Below are 21,404 nucleotides of genomic sequence, written 5' to 3' on the forward strand. Positions count from 1 at the left end.
GTTCAACTTTCAATGAAGACGTCTTGAGCCCCAACTGCGAGAATATGGTTGTTTTGTCAGTTGAAGATAAGAATTATATTTTAATATGATAGTATTCTGCTTCGCTGCATGGTGAATATGAAATGGACTGTATTTTGGTTGTAATAATACATATTTTACCTCTTAAAACAGATGAATGCGTGCGTCCAGTTTAAACCTGTTAAGATTTCGTTTTTAAAAGAACATTTAATTTATTTAATATTTAATCGAATAAATCTTAATGTTTTAAAAAGCGGATAAAATTTTACCTTTAATCCAATAAAAATATGACTCGATTATCACATTTATGCATAAAGTAATATTACATCTTGAATATATTAATTAAAATTTCGCAAACACAGGATAAATGAAAACATCATATGATTTTCTTCTCAATATTAACAGCGTCTATTACATCTTGTATCGTGAACTATCTATATCTTGTTGAAATATACTTTTTTGTGAAGATAATTTTTTTCTGATAATTAGGCTAGCTTAATTATATGACTCAAAATTACAAATGAGCATTAGTTCCAAGGGATCACGAAATTAGTAAGAATAGAATTTAGAACGGGGTAGGGCAAGATAATTTAATTGCATGTATTGTGAAATATCATAGCTAGTATTAATAAATATAAAGGAATTTTAAGAAGTAATTCAGTGATATTTCTCAAAAAAAAAAAGTAATTCAGTGATATGTTGCAGTTGTGAGAAATAGTTTCTATTATAATATATTTGAAAATTTAATGAGATATTGTAAAATGTGAGAATTAAACATATAGTTCCATCAAATGTATTTGAAAATTTTAATTGTATGTTTGTAGACCTGAATAACATGAACCACGATAATATATTTAAAATTGCGATTTCATATAACCTCTATTTATAAAAAAAAAAAATCAAATCTACAGATATGAATATCAAAACAAACAAAAAAGAACGAATTCAAAATATAGTACTGGATTGAAAATAAAAATATTTTTTCAAAAAAAGTGTAAAATAGTGAATGAGAGGGGACTTACTTTTTGGGTGGTGATAATAAAAATGAACTAATAGAGTTTAGGGTTTTCGGCCGTCGAGAGAGCACGTTCACAAAACATGGTTTTCGTGTTAAACACAGAACACATTGCGCTCTGTGTTTTTAGAAAAAACCATATATTGAAGTGGAACAAATTAACCAATATATATTCAGAAGCTACGAATATAATAATCTAATATTTAGCCATCAATCTCGCAGCCCTGAACTTATTCCCCAGAACGCCAAAGTGCCGGAGATATTGACTAGGCATGCCTACATAACTTTAAACGTGGAAAATAAGTTACCAAGGGAGATTAAAAATTAGTAAATTTATTCCAAAATTATTTGAAAAACCCTTTTTGGACCAGAATAGTAGATTAGAAGTGCTTCGATGTCGCTTTGTACTTGCTTTGCAAAGGCAAGAAAACTTTCGAGGTCCCGAACTAATTTTATATAACTTTTTTTGTTTTTGTTTTTATAAGTCACAAGAAATTTAATACGATAAAAGTTACATTTGTTGCACGTGAGTTTACAAAAATTGTATTGCATGTGTTCATATAAGGTTACACATTGTTTTTGGAAAAAAAAAGTGTAACTTTGATATTTTTTAAAAAACCACTTGATATAAGGTTACTCATTGTTTTTGCAAAAAAAAAGTGTAACTTTGATATTTTTGAAAAAACCACTTGATATCAGGTTACTCATTGTTTTTGAAAAAAAAAAGTGTAACTTTGATATTTTTGAAAAAAAAAAACACTTGAATTAATATAAAAAGAAGAAACTAAATACAAAATCGGCCCACAACTCTACCTGACCATCAAAGTGTTCTCCCGTAAAGATGATGAATAACACAGCTCAACAATCCATAAAGCTTTCAATCTCCTTCCTCGTTGTGTACAAGAAACCTAACCACCAACTCTTATTTTACTGCAGCCCGCCAAAAGAGACCTAAACTCTACGCATGTGCAAATTGTATGTGTATTTCTTGGAAGGGAACTGTATTTTCTCTATAAACTTGCCAATTAATGTTCCCTGAGTTTTTAAATTTTCACTTGACACAGGACTCATTGTTCCCATAGGAAAAAGATAATCAATATGGGCCCAGAGGCCATTTCAGGGTATTAGGTGGGGTTACATGTGTCCGTCCCCCTATTATTCAAAAAAATCCATTTGTCCTGTCAAAAAAAATTCTCGTTTTTTATAATTCTAAATTTGTGATTATATATTGATAAATTAATAAGTTATTTAAATTATATAAAAAATTATAATAATTGTTATTTAATAAAACAATAAGTGATCATAATTTATAATAGTCATTTATTAAAATAATTATTATAATTTACAAATTATATGTAATCTATATAATCTAGTTATTATAATTGTTTTAACACATCATTTCTAGTCAATTAAAACCTCTGGGAAAATATAAGGAGTCAAAAAGAAAACCTCTAGGAAAAAATAAGTGTAATTTGATAATTTATTTTAATTTTACTTGTGCAATTTTTTTCCTCCACAATTTATAACCCCATTTCTGAATTTCTAAAATCGCAGCTGTATGGGATGCACCATCATCCTAGCCCGCTTTTAGTTTTTTTATCTCTCTACATGTATGAAATATGGTCTTTTCTGTAGAGATTGATCGACTTAAATTTTATTTGAGCCTTGATATCACGTGCTTAATAATATGATTAAACCAAACCAAATATACTCGGCTCAAAGCCGGGCATGAGAAGAGTAAGAACCCCTGATTTAGTGCGCAATAAAATAGAGAGATTGTTTTCGTAAAAACCCCTTATTTAATGCGCAATAAAAAAATTGTGTATGAAAAAATCGGTGTTTGATATTTTACGTACCCTGTGCAAAATCAAAAAATGTGCCTCAATTAGAAAATTTTTAAGTAAATAAATAATAAAAATATTTAAAAATTGTATTTTTTAACATTATTTTATAAAACTAAAAATTTAAAAAAAAAAGAATAATACACGTATATAAATAGTAAACTTATTTAAATTTATATATGAACATCAATTAATTAATTAAATTTTTGAATTAAATTTTTTCAATAAACATATAACATTAAATATATATAATTTAAATTAAATTAATCACCTAAAAAGAATTATTGAAAAAGGTTATAGTGTACAAATTTTCTAAATGAAAATTATTGTTCGCCGTTGTATTTTATTATTAAAATCAATAGTGTAAATTGCTTACCAAAAAATTAATATTTCATAAATAATATCTTATAATTTTGCTCAATGTAACAATTTATAATTTTTTACCTTTATTATTTTTCGACTTTAAATGTACATCACTTTTATTGAAAAAAAATGCTTATTTTTAATTTTTTTAGACAAGGTATAATATACACATACATCTACAAATTTGCCCTTTAAAATTTGAGGGAACTGTTTAGTTAAACCACTCACACACCCTCGTGCACGGCCGTGCGTGTGACAAATATCAACATGAATTGTACAATACATAAAGATAGACTTCAAAATACACCTAATGATAAAAATAATATTGAAACAAGTATAAAATTGATCACATATACCTGAACCCATGACACTATTAGCAGAGTCTTACCTAAACTTGTCTGTATGTTTGGGTCAAACCAGCTTCAATGTTCGAAGCATTTTTGCGTGACGAAATCCTTGAATCTAGAACTTGTTCGATTGCATTTTTGCGGTCAGTTTTGTGCAATCCCAAAATACGCAACAATTGTATAAAAGGACTTTGAAAATGATACAAAAATCAAGAATCTATTTGAATGCCAAGTCAATTCCCTTTTTCGTTTCAACCACAATATATGCCACGTTACTTTTGCCGCATATTAGAAATTGATGTTGAAGGAGACAGTAAAGTGGTACGTGTATTAGCAAGTTGATTAAGAGGAAATTATATGTGTATAACACATATAATATCCCGTAATTTTTTTGAATTTGATTAATAAAAGAATAATAGAATAAAAAGGATTAAAATTAGATAAGGACTAGGATTTAAAATTGAATTAGACTAATGGGCCTAAAATTTGGATCAGATTCTAATACGGATAACTTGTAGGTTAAGATATAGGGTTTTGTATCGTTATAAATAGATTATATTCGTTTTCCTCGTTTTTAATATAAAATTCGTAGGGCTCTTCTCACCATAAATCAGCAGTCTTGTAAAATTCATAGAAAATTCATCGTAAGTCGGAATTCAGTGATCCTGAACTTTTCGGAAAGGTCTTTTCGTTCTGTACAACTTTCATGTTTCGGGTTTTTGAAGATAACATTGTATAGAGGGTGAAAAAGGCAATATTCATATCTGGTCAAGCTTTGAGGTGAGTACTTTTTGACTTATTTTTATTTTCGGAAAATTTTTATACTCTGATTTTCGAATTTCCTATAAGATATAAGAATTATGTTTCGAACTATATAAGAATAAGATACGAGAATCTTTTGAAACCCAGTCTCTACGTTTTCGAACCCGTTCGTAATTTACGCTATAATTTCGGAACTAGTCTTAGATTTCCTTATTAGGCGCACAAGTGTGCAACTTTAGATACCTATTAAGGACGCGTAATTATTGAACTTTAGATGCCGACCACTGGCAAAGTGTGGTATAAAGAATAAGAATAAGAATTAGATGTCGGCTACTGGTAAAGTGTGGTCGTAGATCAAGACTGTGGTATTTATAAGAATTATCGTTTCGTTCTGTTTTATTCTGTTCAGATCTGTTATAAAATCTGCTCTGTTCTGTTTTAAATTCTGAATTTTAAAATATAAAACTTTGGGTTGGATCTATTTTTAGAAATTATTTTACAAAATATTATTGTTTTGAGCAAAATCAATTTATTAAACCACCCATTGTTTTCCGGTTAAATAGTTAGTCAATTTGTACTTGCTGGGCTTTGTAGCTCATTCTTTTAATATTTCAGGTTTCGTTTAAGAATTCGAGTTGGATAGCATTGGAGTTCGATGACTTAGTATTGGAGTAGATTGACTATTGGACCACTTCCGTTAGTTGCGCATTCGTTTAATCACTTTTGTAATAGAATTTTAGATTAATAATTGTATTTTATTTGAGTTTTGCTTTAGAACTAATAGTCCGAAAGTGCGGGCTGTTACAACACAATGATAAGTTTGTGAGATGTGATTAACCACAAACAAGATTATAGATTGCAATTATCTATTTTCTTCCGATTCGTGACAATTTATCTGAACATTAAAATGACATAACCCTTCTCTTTTTTTTGTCAAGAAAATTGATGTTACTGTTATTTCTAGAGAACTAACAATGAGATTTACAGAAGGGGGGTTGAATGTAAATCTCAAAACTTTTTCAAGTTTTGAGCAGTTTATAAAGACTGTGTGTTCAAGATGAACAAGTGTGTGAATTGCTTTAAGCTGATACAGACAGATATATATTCAAACACAAATGTAAAGAACACAATAAACCTTTAAAAAATTTTCTGGTGGATTTGTTGTTCCACCAGAGATGGTATTTCAGAAATTCTGTGATCTAAGAATTTGATCACAGCTGCATCCTAGTAAAACTAGATAATTTTTCTCTCAAGATTTTTCTAAACAGCTCTGGAAAAATTCTTTTCTAATTACTAGCTACTACTTGGTTTATATATTACCAAGTTTACAAGTGAAGACAAGGATATATAAAATAATAAAGTAAGATCTCCACTTGTTTCTTCTCCAGTTCACTCCAGTACTTTGTTGACTTAATGTCTCTTTATACTAGAGTAGAACGGCTGCTTTTTCTGATGTTCCTGAAATTAGGCTGCCACATTTCAGTTATCTCTGTTCACCCACGTGCCTCTGTTTGTAGGTACAACTACCACTTATCAACGGTTAATCAACAGAACATCCGTTGAAGCTTTCATCCGTTGATGCACTCATCCGTTGAAGGATGTTATCCGTTGAAGCTTTAGAGACATCCGTTGAAGCTTAGCTTCTCATCCGTTGAAGGTCTTTAAGTCATCCGTTGATACCACTTCATTTATACAAAATTACAAGGCATGAAATATTTACAATTGGTCTTCCTATTTGCATATCTTCTAGTAGTCAACATGACTCATAGTTTCTCTCAACTTCTAAGAATTACATCTTAAATACAGAGACTGAAATATGCTACAACACTAGACTTATTTCTAAGTAAAGCTACACCATCAACGGATAGCCAAAGTGGTCTTATCCGTTGAGGCTACAGACACTGAATTTCTACTTAAGTGTTTTGTTAAACATATCATCAAACTAATGCATATATATTCCTAACAATCTCCCCCTATTTATGTCTATAAGAATTGTAGGCATAAATTCAGGGTTAACTTGATGATAACAAAACACTTAACAGATATATGAATTGAAACTAAGTAGAAATTTGAAAATGCTGCAAAAATGTATGTACTAGGAGGAAATTGAAGATTTACAGTATTTCCAAGGATACTCCTTTAGCCTGAGCAAATCATCTTTTTCTTCTTTGTTCCCTGGTTTTCTTTCCTAGCCCTTTGTCATTTTCCTCAATTTGGAGTTGGAGTTGTCTGAAGAATTCAGCTTCATCTTCAACACTGATATCCAACTTAGATTGCATTTCCTTGAGAGTTTCATTGCTGGCAATCTTGAGTTGGTCTTCAAGTCTGAAAAATCTTCTGACTCCTTTATCATCTCTAAATTCCATCAACCAATGAGGTGATTTGTGAATTGTAATTCCCCTTTCTTGAATGAGTAAAGTCCTGGGTAAAGCATTGGGCTCCCTCCAAGTTTTCCTTATATTGGCAATCTTGTTGAGAATTTCAGTCTTGGCAGTTCTGGTAAAGCCAGAATCCTTTTGTATAGCTGAAAAGACTCTAATCAAGGTAGAGTAGCCTTCATTCAGAATCCTGTGGAGAGGCCATGTTCTTTCCCCAGCTCCTTTGTATCTGAACACTAATCTCTCTGGTAGCTGTCTGTAAGCAGCTATTCCTCTTACATCCTCCAGCTCATCCAGATAGAGTTCAATGTCTGAAATTTCTTTTATGTCACAGATGTGAACATAATCATCTTTAGAAATGGATGGCTTAGGCTTAGGCTTTTGTTTTTGAGTGAATTTCTTAGAGGTTATGGGAGGTGTAGATTTGGGTTTTCTTTTCTGTTTCTTTGGTAGTGGAAGAGTGGTTAGAAAGGTAGGCAATTTGATGGTGTCTCAATCAATAGGTTCCTCTTTTGGAATGATTGGTTCACCATGGATGTTTATAGTGGGATTAGCAACAAGAGGTTCAGGTATGGAAGGTAGTGGTTTAGATATAGATTTGGTTACTTCAATATTATCTTCACTCCTTCTATGTGCCTTGGCCTTTCTTCTGTTTCCCTTCTGCCATTCCTCTCTTTCTTCCATACTCTCACCAAATATACTCCCAAAAACCTCATCTAGGTTTGCAATCTTGTCTTCACACCTGACTTCAATTCCTTTCTCTTCTTCAACTTGACTTGACTTTAGCTGTTGTTCAAGCTTTGCTTGTGCTCTTTTGTCAGCCTTTAGTTGCTTGACTTCTTCCTTCTTGGCTATTGAGAATTTGGGATGTCCTTGCATCACACATATGCTTTTTCCCTCTCTAGAGATAATAGCCCTATTTCTCCTTACAGCCTCATCCATGGTCTCTTTGAGATAAGCAATACTCCTACCTAAAAGCTTGTTCTCATCAGCTTTTGGAGGAGGAAAGTCCACTTCTTTTAAAGGATTCTTTGTAGAGTCCTTATTGGATCTTTTATTGGGCTTGAGAATTATAGCTTGTAGTTCTTTGGAAGAAGCTTCTCCATCCTTATGTCTCCCTACTGGCTTGAGCTCCATGTTGATTGGTTCAATCTTTGTGCTATATTTCACAGATGTTGATTTATCTTGTGCAGATGTTGATTTATCTTGTGTAGAGCCAAACAACAGTTGCAACCTTTCATCAATTCTCCTCCTTTGCTCTTTCACTTGAATTTCAGCTGCTGCTAGCTGAATCAAATCAATTCCATCAGGCTTTCCTTTGATTTGAATGATTGGAGAAGTAGTGATGGCAGGAACTAGCACTTTAGATATTTTGATTTTTGTAGATGGCTCTCCTTCCCCTTCCCTTTTACTCTCCCCCTTTTTGTTATCATCAAGGAGAGGGGTCAAGCCTTATGCTTTTGCCAGCTGCATTAGGAGACTGGTTTGAGATTGTTGGTTGTGAAGAATGGTGGCCACAGAATCTTCAATAACTTGAACTCTGTCTTCCAACTTGGCCAGCCTTTTCTCAGTAACTGATTCCTTTTTCAATCTCAAAACCAAGTCCTGCAAAGTACCATAGGGCATGACTGAATCCAATTTTTCAGAACTGTAGGATTTCAAGTCAGCAATATCCTTCCTGAGATCATCCATACTCAGATTCTGCTTTACTTGCTGCAACTTCATGAGATGCAGTGAGTCCGGGTGAGCTTGAAGGATAGCCTTGATACTTGCATGTGAAGTGTTCTGAATGGCCTGTTGAATAGTGTTGATTTGTTTGACTAAGGAGACATTGAATTCCCCTGATCTATACTCCTTTGTCAAAGCCCATTCAGGTAGATTTGGAATTGAACTAGGGCCTTCATCTCCCCCTAAGTTCATGCTTCCATCAAAAGAAACAGAGTCATCATCATCAGAATTTACTCCAAATTCCTCAGATGGCTCACCAGCTGTAGAAGGCATCTTGTTAATAGCAGCTTTATCCCTTTGAAGAGATTCTGTTGTGTGTACTAGATGTAGTGTCTTTTCTGCCTCCTCATTGCCCTGAGCAGCCAACATTTGATAGGCTGACACAGGATGAGTAAAAGTGTCAGCATCCAAGGAAATGTTATCAATTACAGCTTTGTAATGTTGCTGAAATTGTCTTTCCTTTTCAGCATCATCCACAATCATTGACTCACTAGCAATGGCTGGTTCCACCCTTATATCTACTGTACCTGCCTTTCTCTCTTTTTCTCTATTTTCTTGCATCAGGGGCTCCCCCTGGCTCACACAACTCACTCCCTCACCTTCACCTACTAAGGTGGTACTCCTCTCACTTACTTTTGCCATGCTGGAAGAAATAGCATGCATTTTTGAGCTCTCAATCTCTCCTTTTGCCTGGGAGCAACCCAGCCTCTCACTCAAATTTTCACTCCCTTCCCTCAATCCTAAGAGTGATTGCACAGTATTCATGTCTTCTACACTTGGAATTGATTCAGTTATGTGTGGAAAGACTATCAACGGATGTGGAATATCCGTTGAAGGTGAAACTGATGTTATCAACGGATAACTGCTGTTAAGCTTATCCGTTGAAGAGCAACCACTTGTCAACGGATGAGTGATATCCGTTGAAGAAGGAAAAGAAGTTGAAATTGAAAGTGATATAACTGTTGAATCTGTGTAGATTGATTTGAGATGTGGTGACACAGATCCTTCAATTATATCTGAAAGAATTTGCGGGTGATCCAACAAATCATCTAAGAGATGATGATCACCTGTATTTGAGTGGGGCTCCTCCCTGAGTTGTAAAGAGGGAGAATCAGGAATTGATGGGAATAACATATCCACATCCAGAGATGGTGATGAAGTGTTTGGTGATGGATGTGTGATTATTGTGAGAGAATGGGGCTGTGACTCCACATTTATTGGAGCCACATCAAACTGAGTTTGAGAAGGCATAGATACAGATGGATGTATCTGTGCAGTGTGTGCACCCTGTGTAGAAGATTGGGTTCTAGCCTTCTTTCTTCTAATAAAAGCTTTTGTTGGTGAGTGTTTGGCTTCAGTGTCCCTCCCTCGTTTGTTCTGTGTTCCTGGTTGGGAACTATTTTCAATAGTAACATCCTTTTGGGAGGATGCAACTAGGGATGTGCTAGATACCTTTTCAACCACCACAGCTTTTTGAGAAACTGTGGCTTGGCTAGCTTGGGAAGCACTTAACTCTCCTTCCTTATCCTGGGGGTTTCTTTGATGTTCACCCCTCCCCTCACCACTCACACCCTGTTCACTCCCCTCAGGGTTAATGGTTGGTGTTACAACTGTTGTCTTTTGAGAAACAACAGAGGTGGTTTTCTTTGTCTTTGATTTTGAAAGTTTAGTTTTGGTGACCTTGGTAGAAATCTGTTGGGGCATTGTCACAGATTTCATGGCCACACTAGAAGATAAAGAAATAGAGGGGTTGGAAGAAGTAGGAGTTGTAGAAGCAATTACCTCACCTACCTTAGGTGCATTCATGATTGGTAAATATACCAATGGCACACTGCTGTTGAGATCCATTCTCAATAAATCTGCAAGAACTCTTTTCTCTTGTGCCCAGCACTTGAGTTTATTATTCTCATTGATTATGACCAAACCTTCAGCAACATGGTTAGCCAATAACATAAAGAATCTAGCATAATAGATGTTATTAGGTCTATTAGCTTTGTTACCTAATCTAGTACCCAATTCTAGCATCACATAGTTGCTAAAGTTAAAATAACTATCAGAAACAAGCATATAGAGCATATTAACAAGAGATGAAGTTATGGCATCAAAATTACTAATTTTCCCAGAGAAAACCTTTATAAAGGCATCCCCAAGAAAACTCCATTCTTTCCTAAGGCCTTTTCTTCTAATACTCCCTAAACTAGCAGAGTTAAGAGAATAACCTATGGAATCTAACATGCTGGATACATCATTATCAGTGTGTGGTGTCATGGCATTGTTCTCAGGTAATTTAAAACATGCTTGTAAATCATCACAGTTAATACAGTGATTTTTACCTTTGAGAGTGAAGGAGATAGTCATATCTATGGAGTTGAACTCAGCAGTTGTCCAAATCTCCTCAACTACTTCACAGTAAATCGTTGGGGCTTCCAGCATTGCATAGCTAAGTTTACAGTTTTTGATGAAGTCCATCATTTTGTGATAGTCTGAATGGGCTTCATTCTTTTCTACCAAAGCTATGAAATTGTTCTTCTCATAGATGAACCCAGATTGAGACATAATTTTCACGACTGGTGCCATTGTTGTGAGTAGAAATTGCAGAGAATAACTTGAAGGTTTTGCAGAGAGAAAATGGTAAATGCTTGAAATTTTAAGAAAGCGTAAAGTAAAAATGAAAAATCAGAAGGGCTTATATGCTTTAAAAAAAAATTAGTAAAAGATTAATCAATAAGTATATGTTAGTGAATTTCAGCCGTTTAAGAATAAACTGTAAGTATTCTAACAACTACCTTTAAAACCAATACATAAAGATGTATGTATGAGTATCAACGGTTAAGAAATTAGAATCAACGGCTGTGAAACACCTGAATCGACTGATGTGACATTTCAACGGATAAGGCAAATTGTCATCCGTTGAAAGGTACTTCAGTTTTATCCGTTGACGGATAAAAATTCCAGAAATGTATTTGTCTTTCAACGGATAATGAATATCCGTTGATAGAGCAATTTTGACTTTCAACGGATAGGAAACATCCGTTGATGGAATAAACTTTGTTAAAAGTCAAATTTGTTCTAGCAACTAATATATTTCAGGCTTCAATTCAAATTGCAATAAGGACATGAATTTTAAGAGTAATTAAGCATACCTAGCTCACTTACTAATCTTGTGAATGTTGATTCATCAAGTGGCTTGGTAAATATGTCTGTAATTTGTTGTTCACTTGGAACAAAATGTAGTTCCACTGTACCATTCATGACATGCTCCCTAATGAAGTGGTACTTGATATCAATGTGCTTGGTTCTTGAGTGCTGTACAGGATTCTCTGTTATGGCTATGGCACTTGTGTTGTCACAAAAGATAGGAATTCTATCAACATGAAGTCCATAGTCAAGGAGTTGATTTCTCATCCATAACACTTGAGAGCAGCAACTTCCAGCAGCAATGTATTCAGCCTCAGCTGTAGAAGTAGAGACTGAATTTTGCTTTTTGCTAAACCATGATACAAGCTTGTTTCCCAGGAATTGGCAGGAGCCTGTTGTACTTTTCCTGTCTATTTTGCAACCTGCATAGTCTGCATCTGAATAACCAATTAGATCAAAGCCAGATTCTCTAGGATACCAAATACCTAAATTTGGTGTACCCTTGAGATATCTGAAAATCCTTTTGATAGCTATTAAGTGAGACTCCCTAGGATCAGCTTGAAATCTAGCACACAGACATGTAGCAAACATTATATCTGGTCTGCTAGCAGTTAAATATAAAAGTGAACCAACCATGCCTCTATAACTTGTAATGTCCACAGACCTTTCAGTCTTATTTAATTCAAGTTTGGTGGCAGTGGTCATGGGAGTTTTTGCAGATGAACATTCCATTAAGTCAAACTTCTTTAAAAGATCATGAATATATTTAGTTTGACTAATGAAAATTCCATTACTAACTTGTTTAATTTGTAAACCAAGAAAATAGGTTAGTTCTCCCATAAGGCTCATTTCATAATTACTTTGCATTAGCTTAGCAAACTTTTTACAAAGTTTATCATCTTTAGAACCAAATATTATGTCATCTACATAAATTTGAACAAGTATACTAGAGCCATTAACATTTCTAAAGAAGAGAGTTTTATCAACAGTACCTCTAGTGAAGTGATTCTCCAAAAGAAATTTTGATAAGGTTTCATACCAGGCTCTAGGTGCTTGCTTCAGTCCATAGAGTGCTTTCAACAGATAATACACATAGTCTGGAAAATTTGGATCTTCAAATCCTGGAGGTTGACTTACATAGACTTCTTCCTCTAATTTCCCATTTAGAAATGCACTCTTGACATCCATTTGATAGACTTTGAAATTGGCATGAGCTGCATAGGCTAGAAAAATTCTGATGGCTTCAAGTCTTGCAACAGGAGCATATGTCTCATCAAAACCTATTCCCTCTTGCTGAGAATAGCCTTTAGCAACCAATCTGGCTTTATTCCTTATGATAATGCCATTTTCATCCATCTTGTTTCTGAATACCCATTTTGTGTCAATAGGACTCTTGTTCTTTGGTTTGGGTACCAGCTTCCAAACTTGGTTTCTCTCAAATTGGTTTAGCTCTTCCTGCATAGCTAATATCCAATCTGGATCCAATAAGGCTTCTTCCACTTTCTTAGGTTCCTCCTGAGATAGAAAACTACTATACAGACATTCATCTTGAGTAGCTCTTCTTGTTTGCACTTTAGATGATGCATCACCAATGATCAGTTCAAAGGGATGATTCTTGGTCCATTTCCTTTGAAGTGGAAGATGTGCTCTAGATGAGGTGGCCTCAGTATTGTCATGATGTGAGACAGAGTGTTGACTAGTTGAAACTCCCCCTGAGTTGTTGGTCCTTTGCAGGGAACTTGGAGTTCTATCAACTGATGATGTAAATCGATTATCCGTTGATAAACTATGATCAACGGATGCTTCATTTAGTACTTCAACGGATGATACACCATGTCTTTCAACGGATATTGCATTGTCTCTATCAACGGATGCAGAATTCTGACTTTCAACGGATGCAGTATTTTGTGCATTATCCAAGGGCATGTTTTGAATCCCTTTTGAAGTGTTATCTCCATCAGTCTCCTCTTCACTATCATCACAATATATCTCAATGTTGTCAAATTTGAGTCTCTCATATTGTCCCTCATCTGTTAGTCCATCAATCTTTTTATCATCAAACACAACATGCACAGATTCCATAACAATGTTGGTTCTTAGATTGTAGACCCTATAAGATTTTCCAGCTGAATAACCAACAAATATCCCTTCATCAGCCTTTGCATCAAACTTTCCTTTATGGTCAGATTGATTCCTTAGTATAAAGCATTTACATCCAAAGACATGAAGAAAGTTTAGAGTTGGTTTTCTTCTCTTGAACAACTGATAAGGAGTCATGCCTTTAGCTTGATTGATCAAAGAGATATTTTGAGTGAAGCAGGCACAATTAACAGCTTCAGCCCAGAAATATGTTGGTAACTTTGATTCTTCAAGCATTGTTCTGGCAGCCTCAATTAAAGATCTGTTCTTTCTTTCAACTACCCCATTTTGCTGAGGTGTTCTTGGAGCTGAGAACTCATGCATGATTCCATTTTCTTCACAGAACAGCCTCATTGATAAATTCTTGAACTCAGTTCCATTGTCACTCCTGATATTCCTAACCTTCAGGTCAGGATGATTATTGACTTGCCTGATGTGATTGATAATGATTTCACTTGCTTCATTCTTTGATCCAAGAAAATAGACCCATGAAAACTTTGAGAAATCATCTACAATCACTAAGCAATATCTTTTTCTTGCAATTGACAATACATTGACTGGTCCAAACAAATCCATATGTAGCAGCTGTAATGGTTCATCAATTGTTGTTTCAAGCTTCTTTTTGAATGATGCTTTCCTTTGTTTGCCTTTCTGACAAGCATCACACAAACCATCCCTTGAGAATTCAACAAGAGGAATTCCTCTTACTAGGTCCTTTTTGACTAGATCATTCATTGTTTTGAAATTCAAATGGGATAGCTTCTTGTGCCATAGCCAACTCTCAACTGAACTTGCTTTGCTGAAGAGACAAGTAATAGATTCTGCATTTGCAGAGTTGAAGTCAGCTAAGTACACATTTCCTTTTCTAACTCCAGTTAGAACCACTTTGTTGTCTTTCTTACTAGTGACAACACAGGCTTCAGAATTGAAGGAAACTGTATTCCCTTTATCACATAGTTGACTGATGCTCAGTAAGTTATGTTTGAGACCATCAACTAATGCAACTTCATCAATGATGACATTCCTTGTTGAAATCAAGCCATATCCTATAGTAAACCCTTTGCTGTCATCTCCAAAGGTTATGCTAGGGCCAGCTCTTTCCTTAAACTCTGTGAGCAGGGAGAAATCTCCTGTCATGTGTCTTGAACAGCCACTGTCCAAGTACCATAGATTTCTTCTATTTCCCTGCACACCATAAAATCAATCAATTTGATTTTGGTACCCAAGTTTCCTTGGGTCCATTCTTGTTAGCCTTTCTCCTAGACTTCATTCCTCCTGCATCTCTAGACTTAGGTAACTTTGAGTCAACCTTGGTCTTGGATGTAGTTGGTTGAGGTGTAGGGTTAGTCACAGAATCATTTAGCACATTTGGAATATGATAAGGCATGGATTGTGCATACATGTTATTCCACATAGGCATATTGTATGGCATTTGAGGCATACTAAATGCAGCAAGATAAGGATTCTTAAAATATGGCATGTTTGCAAAATGTGCATAAGGATTCTGTTGAGACATAGTAGGCATAGCATGTAGAGATGATGCAGACATATTAGGCATGGAAGAGACTACTACAATGCACACAGCTTTTTCTAGGAGCATACCTATCAGGTGTGTAATTGTTATGTTTGTTAACACCTACCTTCCCATTTCTGTTAGATTTTCTTTTAGTTTCCTTTTTATCCTCAACCATCTTGAGCCTATTATTTAACTGTTCTAAGGTCATGTGCCCTATATTCACCTTACTGACATCTTTGGATGTGCTTGCTTCTTCTTTAACAAAGTTCTTGGAAGTTGAACCAAACTTTTTGTTGAGTTTCTTTAGATTTTCACTATTAGAAACATCTGCCTGTTTTAATTGAGGAACCTTCAACGGATGCTCATTTTCTTCCTTCAACGGATAACCTTCATCATCCGTTGATTCCACATCCGTTGACAGCCCATCAATTAATTCTAGTTTCTTTTTGTTTTTATCCCAGGCAGTTTCACAGAATGATTCAATTCCTTGGACCTTGGCAATTTGAGCACTAACATCCCTAGATGTTTTCCAGACTTTAATCACCTCTTGCTCTCTCTTTAATTGATTAGAAAGTATTTCTACTTTCTTAATAGATTCAGCTAGTTCATTCTCAACAGATATACAATGCAGCTTGGTTTTCTCTAGGTCAATCAACTTATCTTCTAACATAGCATTTCTATTACTTAAAAATAGATTGTTCTCTTTAATCCTACTATTTTCTTTAGCAAGAGATTTAAGAGACACACGCAAATGATACAATTCAGTAGACATGTCATTAAAAGCATCATCGCACTCTTCTTTAGTAAGTTGTGTTACATCAGTAGTGATTACCTGAGTTGTTACCTGATTGCTTGATGAACTAACTTCATTTTCCTCAGAATCAGCCATGAGAGCTAAGTTGACATACTCCACATCTTCATTCTCTTCCTCTCCATCAGCTGCCCAATCTTTTTCTTGAGTAATGAAAGCCCTTTCCTTTTGCTTGAGCAGATCAAAATATTTCTTCTTGTAATCTACTTGGTCAAATTTCTTCTTTTCAGAAGTTGGCTTTCTGCACTCACTTGCAAAGTGTCCACTTATACCACAATTGAAACACTTGAACTTTGATTTGTCCACCATGTTCTTATGAGGTTTAGTGGCTCTAGTGTTTTTCTTAAACTTCATCTTTGCAAATCTTCTGGATAGAAATGCAAGATGCTCATCAACACTATCAGAGTCATCTTGACTGGAGTTGTCTTCATTCTCAGCAACTTGCTCTTTTCCTTTGCTTGATTCCTGATATCTTGTACCATCTTTGGAGTTTGATGTAGATCTCACAGTTTCTTGTCTGCATTCCCTCTCATTTTCAGCTACCAATGCAACTGAACTTCCTTTCTTTCTCCCCTTCTCCAATACCTCATCCTGTTCCAACTCTAGTTCATAAGTCTTCAAGATTCCATATAATCTTTCAAGAGTGAAGACCTTATAATCCTGAGAGTTTCTTAAGGAGACAGTCATGGGTTTCCATTCCTTTGGCAAGGATCTTAAGAATTTAAGATTTGAATCCTTCACCTGGTACACTCTACCATACAGCTTCAATCCATTCAACAGCTTTTGGAATCTGTTAAATGTGTCATTTAAAGATTCATTTTCTTCAAAATGAAAATACTCATACTGTTGAATGAGAAGTTGCATCTTGTTCTCTTTTACTTGTTCTGTACCTTCACACAGCAGCTGAACTGTGTCCCAAACCTCTTTGGCAGTTGAGCAATTTATCACATTATCAAACATATCCTTGTCAAGACCATTAAACAAAATGTTCATAGCCTTCTTATCCTTGTGGACTTCTTCTGTGTCTTCCATTGTCCATTCTGCTCTAGGTTTTGGAATGGATTGACCAACAGCAATTGTGGCCGTAGCAACTGTGGCTACTTTGTGGGGAATGTAAGGACCATTCTCAATACAGTTTACATAACCTTCATCTTGGGAGAGTAGATGAAGGTGCATTTTCACCTTCCAGTGGTGATAACTGTCTCTGTCAAGAACTGGGATTTTTACTCCAATATCCTTCTTACTCATCTTTGTTAGATTCCAAGATCTTTAAACTCTTTGTTTGTCAAGAGCCTGCTCTGATACCAATTGTTATTTCTAGAGAACTAACAATGAGATTTACAGAAGGGGGTTGAATGTAAATCTCAAAACTTTTTCAAGTTTTGAGCAGTTTATAAAGACTGTGTGTTCAAGATGAACAAGTGTGTGAATTGCTTTAAGCTGATACAGAAAGATATATATTCAAACACAAATGTAAAGAACACAATAAACCTTTAAAAACTTTTCTGGTGGATTTGTTGTTCCACCAGAGATGGTATTTCAGAAATTCTGTGATCTAAGAATTTGATCACAGCTGCATCCTAGTACAAACTAGATAATTTTTCTCTCAAGATTTTTCTAAACAGCTCTGGAAAAATTCTTTTCTAATTACTAGCTACTACTTGGTTTATATATTACCAAGTTTACAAGTGAAGACAAGGATATATAAAATAATAAAGTAAGATCTCCACTTGTTTCTTCTCCAGTTCACTCCAGTACTTTGTTGACTTAATGTCTCTTTATACTAGAGTAGAACGGCTGCTTTTTCTGATGTTCCTGAAATTAGGCTGCCACATTTCAGTTATCTCTGTTCACCCACGTGCCTCTGTTTGTAGGTACAACTACCACTTATCAACGGTTAATCAACAGAACATCCGTTGAAGCTTTCATCCGTTGATGCACTCATCCGTTGAAGGATGTTATCCGTTGAAGCTTTAGAGACATCCGTTGAAGCTTAGCTTCTCATCCGTTGAAGGTCTTTAAGTCATCCGTTGATACCACTTCATTTATACAAAATTACAAGGCATGAAATATTTACAATTGGCCTTCCTATTTGCATATCTTCTAGTAGTCAACATGACTCATAGTTTCTCTCAACTTCTAAGAATTACATCTTAAATACAGAGACTGAAATATGCTACAACACTAGACTTATTTCTAAGTAAAGCTACACCATCAACGGATAGCCAAAGTGGTCTTATCCGTTGAGGCTACAGACACTGAATTTCTACTTAAGTGTTTTGTTAAACATATCATCAAACTAATGCATATATATTCCTAACAGTTACCCTTCGAATACAAAGGTACTTTACTTTTTCTTGGATCAAGAATATAAGGTTCTTCAAATAGATGGAAGAGTTGGAAATACTGCATTCAGTGTCATGATTAAGATATTTCGAATACAATTCATTTTATGCAAGGACTTAAGGCAAGTTGTAACTCTAATTCTCTAGTTTAGGTGTAAGTCTCATAGGCATAAGCAACCGAGGAGAAATTATTTTCCCCATTAAGAAGCCACGTAGATCATCGAGTATGGAAATTAATTCAATAATAGATAGACTATCAAAGGTGGTTTCCAGAAGACCAAAGCTAGTTCTTACATAAAGGGGAAAAGGGAATTGATGTGGAAACCCTGAACTTACATTGAAAAAAAAATGCAAAGTGACTAACCACCTAAACTACAGGCACACAATTTGCATAAAGCGAGTAAAATGCAAAGTGTACCTAAAACTACAGGTACCCTAAAATGCAAAGTGAATAAAATGCCTGTTTTTTCTTTGCAACACCCTGAAACTACAGGTACACACTTTGCATAAAGTGAGTAAAATGCAAAGTGTGTACCTGTAGTTTCAAGGTTCTACAATGTGTGTACCTCAAACTTAAAGAATGCAAAAAGTGTACCTACTGTTTGCAAAATTGTGCAAAGTGTGTATTGCCGTTAGTGGAGTGTTAACTCCGTAAGGACCAAAATGAAAATTAAAGAAACCTATTTGTAATTTGTCATATTTGAATACATATACTCGGATTATATCATTCCCAGCCCGATTTTTATAAACCCTAACTTTTAGAGCTCAGTTTCTTTTTACTCCTTTTTCCAATTGATGGTTGAAAATGTGATTGTAGTGAAACAGGAGCTCAACGCACTGCTAGGACTGAAAAGAATGCAGGAACAAGATTCATTGGTTGTGTTTATGGGAGAAATGGGTGTAACTACTTTCGATGGATTGATCCGCCGTTGTGCAGTCGTAATGTAGTTGACATTGGTGGTTTGTTAAGGCGAATTGAAGCTAACGAAGATGAAATTGAAAATTTGTGTTTGGTTTAAGAAGAGCAGATGATGAAGTCGAAGAAGAACAAGAATTACTTTAAATTTAGCTTCATTGTAATTTTAATGTGCTTGGTGTTTGTATACTTATGTGCTAGTGATTTAAGAGAAGAAATGTAGTTACTTGATTTAGTTATGTTTATTGTGGTTCATTGTGGTTAATGTAGTATTTGCTGGAGTAATGAATGAATGAAACTTGTTGTTTTGTAAATTCTTGATCTTGCCATTTTGTTGATCATCCTAGCATTTTGTTGTTAAGCAAACTTAGATAAAGCAAATACATAGATAAAGCAGTGATGACAATATAATCATCACTGATGATAACATAAGCAACATGACAAATTGTAAAAACTTAAGCAACATGATTTGCAAAGAAACACATAGAAGAACACCAAAAGTAAGAACATAAGTATCCCTTCATCTCCTCTTCCACAATGGCCCTCACTGCACCTGGTGGTTGTTAAATCTCTATACCCCCTTCACCAGCCTGGCAGTAACTAACCAAGGATAGGGCTGCCTGATTTTCTCCTTCACTGATATCCTCCAACTGGACATCATCCCAGTCTTCTTGCATGAGGTTGTTGATGAGCTCAAGCAAATAAGCCATTGGGTAATTGGGATTATTCTCCAAAACTAAAGCAACAGCATCAGCAGAATCACACTCAAGAGTCACAGATGTGATGTTATGCTCCCACGCATGCTTAAGACCATAGTAAATTCCCCACAGTTATGCATGCAGAGGCACAACAAGGTCTATCATCCCCCCACAACCAGAGACTCATTCACCACTGTTATCCCTTAACACACAACCTACAGATACTTTCATTGCAGACCTGTTGAAAATGTCCTTGACATTGATCTTGCAGTACTCATCAATTGGTTTGCTCCAATTTGCCATAACTTCTGTGTAGTGTATTTGTGTATTCAGATTTAAAGTATTTAGCACAAGAAGATGGTGTAATTTATAGCCATTACACTGGTGTTAGATATAAATGCACCATTGTTGTAACCACCTATTTTTAAAGCAAAACAGGTTACTAGGCTTGATTTTTTGACCAAGACCAAATCCAACCAATGCATGTCAATGTTGTAAACACCAAAGATTCCCACTATCAATTTAGAAGCTATAAGAATTAAATGCAATCTGAGTATAGTTAAATGAAAAAAAATTCTAATACAATTGCAAAAGTAATGACTTCTCATATATAATCAAAAGTGAAGTACATAAGTTTTTCCTTGTATCGAAACTGCCCCAAAATAAAACATTAAAAATTGCTTGAATTTTGAATCCAAAAAACAGTGCCTAAATTAAGGAGAACTTAATAGTTTCATAGCTTCTACATAACAAAATAACCTGATAAAATACTTTATAACTTCCATAATGGTTGCTTCACAATTGATGCCTTGTTTACATTTCTACTGCTTCAATTTGCTTCAGTCCAGTCATCTGTTTGCCCTCAAATTTACCTTGGCATGGCTGAATTCCTAGTGGTGCATTATCTAGGAATGCATGTTGACTTATAGGTGTGAAAATGTCACCTTGACTGTGTCATGTACTGGCAGTTTGGAGTGTGTCTGCAGTTGGGATAAATGGGACTTCAGTTGCACTATCATGAACATTAATCACATCAACAACTACTTCAACTGATTTCTTCTTTTTCTTAGGCATTGATTTCTTCTTTGGCATTGCTTTCTTCTTAGTTTTATCCCCTGTGCATTGGTATGATCTTCACCTCCCTCGACTGTTTTATCATGTTTCTACAATTACAAAAGGCAATATCAAAATTAGTACATTAAATTGTAAATTGTGATGTAAATGAAATACTCATAATCAAACTGGTACATTTGTTGGACATATCCTAACATCATGTTTTGTCTCTCCACAATAGCTACAAACAATAGTTGTGTGTTGTCTTTTTAGCTTAGTTCGTTCTGGTACCATGTTCCCTGGAACCACATCATTTTTTTTGTCTCTTTTTTTCTT

The sequence above is a fragment of the Apium graveolens genome, chromosome 8, assembly GCF_009905375.1.
Source record: "Apium graveolens cultivar Ventura chromosome 8, ASM990537v1, whole genome shotgun sequence".
In the NCBI taxonomy this organism is placed as follows: domain Eukaryota; kingdom Viridiplantae; phylum Streptophyta; class Magnoliopsida; order Apiales; family Apiaceae; genus Apium; species Apium graveolens.